The following is an 8799-nucleotide window of genomic DNA, read 5'->3' as shown; positions in this document are numbered from 1 at the left end:
GCCACATAGAGGCAATGCAGACTGCATAACCAGTTTTATTGGATATCATTCACCAGCAGAGCACATTCTTTAGAAGACTCCTTCAGATATGTGTCTAGAAGGCCTCAGGTAGATAACAAAGGCGAAAATGTTAATGTCCACCACTGTCTGACATGTCTTCACTTAGCTCTGCAGAGGAGGTGGGTCTTCCTGGGATAATGAAGGACATGGGAGCCCAAGACACTGAAGCACTCAGCTGAAGGAAGCCTTGAGGAACGTGGAGAGCTGGATCATTCATCCTGATAGCCTTTCACCACCAAGGAGTCAAGCTGCACACTGGGATTGGCAGCCAAGTCCTTGTTGGTTAGAGGCTGGCTCCGGACACTTTGCAGCATTTGGTAGCCTTGGGAGGAAGAGGAAAGGTCAGACAACGTAGGAACACAAGAAGCCTGTGTGGACACAAGGGAAGGAGGGGGAGGCAAAAGAAATCCCAGCACACCCCTCTAAGAGAACCCATTCATATCCCTCATTTCCTTTTCCTCCCTCGATGACTTGATTCATAATATGGTTGACTCTGGGGTCCTGCACTGCAGGGGACTGTGGGAACATCTAGATTCTGAGATTCCTGAGCAGTCCAAGTCTTTATGATGCCATATAGGAGCACCAACTTTGGCATCAAGGCCTCAACCACAATTAGATCACAGACACTTACCTTGAGCTCGATAGTGAAAGTTCTTGTGCTCCAAAAGCCATATCATGCCCATCAGCCACTGCCTGTCCTAGGTGGACCCACCACAGTGACTCGGGTGTGGCCTGTGAACCAGGGCTCCAGCTGAATGAGGGTGTGGCTGTGCTCTTCTATGCAGTGGAGGTATCTGTCCTCCTGCCCTAGGAACAGAAAAGGAGAGAGGAAGAACAGGAAAACCACCAACAGAACTGGGAGTCAGGTGAACGTGAAGGCGGAGGCTTGGCACAGATCCAAGAGGAAACATGGGGAGAGACTGATGAATGTGAAGAGACAGGAGATGGCATAAGGGCCACCTACCAAATATTATCTGCTCCAGCTCCTCTTCCAGGTAAAAGACCAATGGGGCATTGAAATTTTCAGGCTTGGTCCACCATTCTCCTATGCAAAAGAACTCATGTCCATGTTGTCTTCTCTCCTTGCTTTACTCAGCACAGAGCAAGTCCAAGAAGCTGATTGTAGAGATGAAGTTCTGAAGCTCTGGGTTTTATATCCTCACTCAGATAATCCACCCTTCCCCACCCTGGACTCACCCTAGAGAGGCTGAACTGGCCCTTAAAATCCTTCAAAGATAATCCACTCAATCACAGATGAATCCAGCCCTGGATTCCTCCAGTCTAGATCCAAACCTTCATGATAAACTAGTTAGTTAACACAACCCATGTATCTGGTGCCTAGGAATACAAGCTTGTCTTCACTCTGATGGAGTGAGCATGACTGAGGTTTGAGGGGTGCATATGACAGAACACAAATGGCTTCAGAATGGGTCTTGTTGGTTTTTCTGTCCCAAGCATGCAGAATATGGAAGAAAGAGGATAGAGAATGAGGGATCTATTCATAAACTCTCTCAAATTAATAAAAGTTAATAAGAGCAAATGGTTTGGGATGTGGAGCAGTCCTAGAGCTAGGGAAGTTCAGCACTAACTGCATTCAATCCAGGATAGGATAGAATAGGATAGGGGAGGATTTGAGAGGAAAAGCAGAGGAGAAGTGGGAATGGAAGAAGACAAGACAGCGCAGGACAAGATGGGAAGACAAGGGAGAGGATGGGAGAGGAGAAGGGAAAGGGGACATTGCTTCATTGAAGGCATCTGTTTCTTTACCTGAAGGGTTGTGCTTCAGGTCTCTTTCCATGGATGATATTTGTTTCTCTACCTCACTGTAGAAAGCTCAGTTCATGGTTTCCAAGTGGGGTCCTTTCAATCAAGGTCCAGTTAACTTTTCCTCTTCATTAGACATTGGGCAGAGGCTAATGTAGCAATTTTCAGGCTGTTGAAACCTGAATTATTTATTTTAAATTCACAAACACCTTTTGATCTTCATAATGATAGTCACGGTAAGCCGATGCCCAACTTTGGTCCTCAGCTCCATCCAGACCTGAGCCCCTCCCTGCCATGAGTTCCCAGGGTACAGCTGGCCTCTCCCTCTCTCTGCCCAGACCCACCTAACTCCCATCTACCTCACTTCCTAACCTCCAGACCCTGCTGTACCTAGATAGCAGAGGATGCCATGTGCTCTCTCTTCGGGGCAAATATGGCTCCTCTATTAATCCTTGTAATGATCTTTCTCCTGTGCCTGCCTGCCTCCCCATGGTCTCCTAGGATGGATGTGATGGATCCTTTCAGTCATCATTTCAATCTACATTGCTCATGAACTCTATGACCTTTTACAATGACACTTTTTTCTTTACAAATAGAGTGATATGTACATTTCTTTCCTTTTGCTTTTGCTTCATATCAGCTATTCCTTCATTCTCATTCCCTCCATCCCATCTCCACCCTTGCATTGATTAGTCCACTGTCACCAATGTCCAGTGTCCCTTATGGGCCCTTCTGCTGTATTTTTCACCTGCTTTCCACTGATTCTGTGCTCTGCTCCTACCTTCCCTCAGATGTGCACCTGTATACACCATAGATGAGGTAAAGAATACAGAGTCATCTAAAATGATAACACAAACTAAGAAGAGGTTCTTTGTTTTCTATCTTCGGGGTTCTTTTCAGTATGCATATTATTTTATATATAAATGGAGAGGTGCTTGGGTATTGCACTTGGGTGGATAGCTGAGTTTTGAAGAGTATTCTGAATTTACTTTTGGAATCCATATTTTCTCTCTCTGTTGATTCTAATTATTCACCGAAGACAGGGAAGAATTTAATAGCTTTTCTAAGGACAGTAAAAAATGTCAGTAATTCTTCAGTAACAGAGTGAAATATAGCCCACCTTGCTGAAATGGAATTTTGAACCTCAGCCAGGAAATCTTACCTACTCAGGAGCCTGAGACATGAAAGAACGCTCATCAAAACAGTGCTGTCAGAAAATTCAGGGAGTCCACATCTCCAAAATAATCAGTAACAGCTGGGCTGGAGAAGTCATGTTTCAAGTGGTAGAGTGACAGCTGAGCAAGCAAGAAGAGCAAACCTGTATGCCTGAGTATAATTCATAGTGCTAGATAAAAAAGGAAAGGTGTTTCCATACATGGGCTTGCATGCCTTTAATCCCTTGAATCCCTATTATAGGAGACAGAGGAAGAAAGATGGTGAGCTTGAAGCTAGTCTCAAATTCTGCCTCAAAACACGAAGGCTTGTATGCAGAATATTTTTTAGTTTTGTAAAATGGGCCAAACTCTCTTTCTAGCTCTTTACCCTACTCATTGGCATTTAATGTTACTAATATTTCTTGCCTTATTTTGTTTCCATTTTCCAAAGTGGCTGTCCCATCTTGCATTCCCACCACCAAGCAATGTGAGTTGCTAAAGCTTCATATCCTTGCTCATATTTAGTATTCTCAGTTTGTTACCTTACTGTTGAGAATTTCTTAGAGTTTTTCTACTCATTTGTTTACTTGTTTGTTTGTAAAGGTGCTGTAGAGAGGGGTTATTATTACATACATCCAATTCAGAGTACATTTCTATTTGATCAGTGTCACCCATTTTCTAACTCTCGCCCAGTTTTTCCTTCCTGTGCCCACCCATGAGTCCCCACCCATTTTCAATCGTGTTTTGTGAGTGTCACTGCTACATTTATTCCCCTTTTGTCCCTCCATTTCTGTGCTGACCATACTATCCTCTCTCATGCTCTCCCATTTTGTCCTGTCCTGTCCTGTCCTGTTGTCCTGTTCTGTGTTCTCTTCTCTCTTCTTCTCCTCTATCTGATCATATCCTATCCTGCATTGCATGTGTCCATGCTGAAGCTTCCCTACCTCTACTACTGTATCACATCCCCAAATGTTCTGACCATACTATCCAGCAATAGTACATGTAGATATTTGTCTCCAGGACTCTAAAGTGTATATTTACATAAGTATTTACACATCAATATGTGTTGTAACTTTATTCTCAATTGTCAAAAGCTAAAAGCAAGATATCAGTGAATGGATAAATAAACTATGATATATCCAGACAACTTGGTAACCTTCACCATTGAAATCAGCTGTCACACCTAAAAGACATGGAAGAGTCTTAAATGCCTATTTGTTCTTTTTTTTTTTTATTGTGAAAGTATTGTACAGAGGGGTTACAATTACTTGGGTAAGATAATGAGTACATTTCTTATCAAGCATTGTAGCCTCCTCCTTTGTTTTCCCTTTCATCCATTCCCATCCTCCCCCCACCCTCCCAACCAATCCTCCTCATTCCCCCACCAAAGTTTAAAGTTTGTTTTTGACATAATGACTTATACATCTCATTGTTGCAATGGGTCCACCTGTATCCCTATTTAAACAATTTGTTTTTCCCCTGCCCCTCCACAAATTATACCAACATCAAATACAGTGAAAGCAGGGATTATAACATGGGGGAGGGACATACAAAGCAACAAAGAAATCGTCTTATAAATGTGTTAGAAACAATCACATGAAAGAAAAAAAAACATTTGAATACATATCTTAGGGTTCATTTCCCTAACATCAACTTATCTGACCTTTTCTGCTTGACTCAGACATATACTAATTTTTGCAAATAATGGAAACCATGGGACCTATGTTTCTTTGGGCCTGGCTTACTTCACTTAATATAATTTTTTCCAAGCCTTTCCATTTACTAACAAATACGGCAATTTCATTCTTTCTGATGGAGGCATATAATTCCATTGTGTATATATACCACATTTTCTTGATCCATTCATCTACTGAGGGCCATCTGGGTTGGTTCCATATCTTAGCTATAGTAAATAATGCTGCAATAAACATAGCTGTGCTGGTAGCTTTAGTGCGGTCTTGTTTGTGAATTAAATGCTTGTTTGTATGTGAAAGAAAATCCACCTGAAGAGGGTCAGATCTGTATGTTTCCAACTATTTTATCCCTATGGATAATATTAAAAGATCAGGGCTGCCAAGATTTATGGTTAAGAAAGAGGAGTAGACACAATACAGAATTTGTAGGACAACAAAAATATCCAATCATACTGTCATAATGCTTGTCAAGACTCATATGATATACAAAAGGTACAAAAGGAGGGGCTGAGAAATTGGCTGAGTTGTAGAATGCTTGTCTTGCATCCATGAGGCCCTGGGTTCGATTCCTCAGCACCACATAAGCAGAAATAGCCACAAGTGGTGGCAAGGCTCAAGTGGTAGAGCACTAGCTTTGAGCTGAAGAGCTGAGGGACAGTGCCCAGACCTAGAGTTCAAGCCCTATGAAAGACAAAAAAGAAAAGAAAAGAAAAGAAAAAGAATGTCATCAGTTATAACAGATGTTTCCCTGAGATGGAAGGCATTGATTAAAAATAGATGAGTTGAGGGGAGGGCAGTAGATATCTGGAAAATATATTTTAGGGTTTAAGTAAAATAAAACTTTCACTGAAATAATAAAATCTCTTTCTCTCTTGCCTCCCCACCCCATCTTTTTGTTGGTCATGGAGCTTGACCTCTGTGACTGGGTGTTGTCCCTAAGCTCTTCAGCTCAAGACGAGTTCTCTACTACTTGAGCCACAGTCCACTTCCAATTTTCTCGTGGGTTTTTATTGGCATTACATAAGAGTCTCATGGACTTTCCTGCTCCAGCTGGCTTTGAACAGCATTACTCAGATCTCAGCATCCAGAGTAGCTAGGATTACAGGCGTGAGCCACTGGAGTTAGGTGTCTATTTCTCTTTTGAAAAGGGGGGGGGGGAAGACCATCATGAGTTGGTGTGTGGCCAGTGATAGAACACGTGGCACACTCAAGTCTACCAGGAAATTATGTCTGAGGTATACTGGCACTTGCACAAACACTGTGTTGCCATTTTCTTTTATCAACCCATACTATAAACTAGGGTTCTTATTTCCAGTGAGAAGTATAATTAATACCAGATGCTGGGGATGGGAGTGTGGCTTAGTGGTTGAGTGCTTACCTAGCATGCATATAAGGCCCTGGTTTGATTCTCAGATGCTAGTGGCTCACACATCTAATACCTAAGTCCACTACTCAAGAGGCTGAGATGTGAGTCTGGGAAGACCAATCTGACCATAAATTGACAGGGAAATGGCTGGGAGTGGGTCAGAGATTCAATGGTAAAATGGCAGCCTTCAGGAAAAGAGTCAAGCAAGAGTTCAGGCTCCAGTGTGTCCATAATCAGGAAGGAAGGGAGAAAAGAAGATGTGAGAGAGAAACCATCAGTTCAACTCCAGTAATAGCACAGATACACACAAAGGGACAATTAACATCCAATATTGTTTTCTCACTTTTTTAATTCTATTTTTTGGTAATTATAAATGTAATTTATTTTGGTAATTATAAACATATTTGAGTTACAGAAATCACTGAGAATGTCAAACAAACTCAGTTGTTCCTAAAATCTTTCCTGATAAGAAGAAAGGTGTCATTTTTACTAATGATGGTCAAACCAAAACCAAAACACAGATAAAACTCCATTTTTCCAAGATGCATCTCCCTATGGGGGAGACAAATGGGAAGTTCTTGGTCTCACTGAGGGAAGAATTCAGGAGCTGATCCACAGAGGACTTTGAACAGAAGAAGTTAACTTCTGGCAAATCTACATTTTAAATTACATTTTTATTGTCTTTTGGTATACAAAGGAATTTCCATTCGACAAATCTTTTCATAAGAACAATGGATTTTGATTAATATCACCACTTTAATCATTCTCCCCTTTTCCTTCCAAACTATCCCCTCTTCTCAGTTTTCTTGGATATGCATTGAATATTAAGAGTGCATTATTCTCTCTCTCTCCTCTTTTCTTCATTTGATCGCCTCCTCCCCTTCAGCTCCCCAAGTACCAGTTTCCCAGTCTTCTCTTTGCTTAACTGTGGGTTAGTTCCTCTTTTCCTTTTTTTTTTTCTTCTGGATTTTTGAGTCTTGTGGACATCTTTCATAGGGAAGCGCTGAAAAGGACACAAAACCAGGAAATATATGTATCATATATATGCATATAATCTTATTTTATAGTATACAAAGATAGGGTCCTCTGAGGGCAGATTGGGGGCAGCAGGCCCCCTAACAGAGAGCAGCCCTTGGCTCCACTCTCCAGACTCCTCCCCTTCCAGCTGTCAGGGTGAAGGACTGGTCTGGCACTGACAGCTCTTTCCAGGGCCGGGGTCTGAGGAATTACACCTTCTGAATTCTCCCCTGCAAAGACCATCCTTCCAATAATACCTTTGTGTACACTTGGCATACAACCACGATGCATTTACTTCTACATGTCTCATCTCCACTAACCACAGAAAGTCCGGGAATAGACAGTGCTAGCTGTGATATCTAAGTTGCTATTCACTGGCAGTATGGTCTCCTATTGTCTGGCCTCAATCTCTCCTGCTGTTGAAAATTTATTCTCTCCCCTGAGCCCCCTTTCCCTTGGAAAATAAGGATATCCATGAGAACAAAATGTGAAATCAGAAAACAGAACAAAGTTACTGATAAAGGACAAACTCCTTGCTAAAGGAAACCTCCAAGCTAAGGTTGACCAGCAGTGAGCTCTAACCTTTTACACCCTTGCTAAAAAGCAAAAGAATGTCTCTCCATCTTCTCTCAAGTTTACAAACCAAGCTGGCAGCTTTGCAGATTACCACAAACTTTGCTGAAGCCACTGACAACCTTGAGGCTTATTACCAGCTGAACTGAGTTGCTGTGTTAGTCCGGAGCTTATAATGAAAATCATTTCTATCAGGCACCAGTGGCTTATGCTGTAATCCTAGCTACTCAGGAGGCTGAGATCTGAGAATCACAGTTCAAAGTCAGCCCAGGCAGGAAAGTCGGTATGACTTTTATCTCAAAAAAAAAAAAAAAAAAAAAAAAACCAAGACTTTCTCATCATGGGCTGAGCAAGACTCACCTCCCATCTCAGCTTCCCAGGGGAGGTCAGCCTTTACAGCATATAGAATGAACATAAATGAAACCAAAGACCAACAAGGAATTGAGCCTGGGTAACCAGAGGAAGATGAAAAGACAGATGCCACCTCGTGCTGACAGGCAAACACAGGTGCCAGGTTTCCAGCTGCATATGGAGACAACTGACTAAAGTACGATTTACTCAGGCATTGGCTCCAGACACTCTGCAGCCTTTGCAGGCCTGGTCAGAGGGAAGAACTGATCAAACAGAGCCTACAAGTAAGCCAAGATGCCTATGGATCACTAGGGGATAAGGAGACACCCAGCCCATCCCTGCCTAGGGACTCACGAATATCTCCCCAATCCCGTCTTCCTGAGTAACTTCATGCCACAAAGTGCTCAGTTCTGGGTTCCCACCAACAGAGTGTGTCTTCAAAAATTTAACCAGTCTTCAAGAATACCAGGGCTGGCATGAAACCTTCAAACCCAATTCAGTCACAGACATCTACCTTGGCCTTGACAGTAAGTGTCTTGGTGCTCCAAATACCAAACCCTGTGTATGAGCCACTGCCTGGCCCTGTGTGGACAAATGACAGCAATGGACAGGTGGAGTCTGGCCTGTGCCTATGAACTCTGGCTCCAGCTGAATGAGGGCATGGCTGTGCTCTTCCACGCAGTAGAGGTAGCTGTGCCTTTGGCCTTGGAACAAAAGAGAGAACAGCTAAGCCACCAGCATTAGGGGGTGTTGGAAGGGAAGAGGAGGTGCTGAAGATGGCGGCCTTTCCCAGACAAAGGAGGCGGCACAAGGAGATTCT

At 42.7% G+C, this 8799-nt stretch overlaps 1 pseudogene; it reads right to left on the bottom strand.

The window, feature by feature from the left end:
* Positions 1-269: 269 nt before the first annotated feature.
* On the bottom strand, positions 270-1858 carry LOC138820486 (putative KHDC1-like protein; annotated as a pseudogene).
* Positions 1859-8799: the final 6941 nt, after the last annotated feature.

Source organism: Dipodomys merriami, unplaced genomic scaffold, assembly GCF_024711535.1.
Source record: "Dipodomys merriami isolate MVZ:Mamm:240054 unplaced genomic scaffold, mDipMer1.0.p SCAF_89, whole genome shotgun sequence".
NCBI lineage: Eukaryota > Metazoa > Chordata > Mammalia > Rodentia > Heteromyidae > Dipodomys > Dipodomys merriami.
The sequence above is the reverse complement of the archived record's forward strand: the minus strand, read 5'-3'. Positions and strand labels throughout refer to the sequence as shown.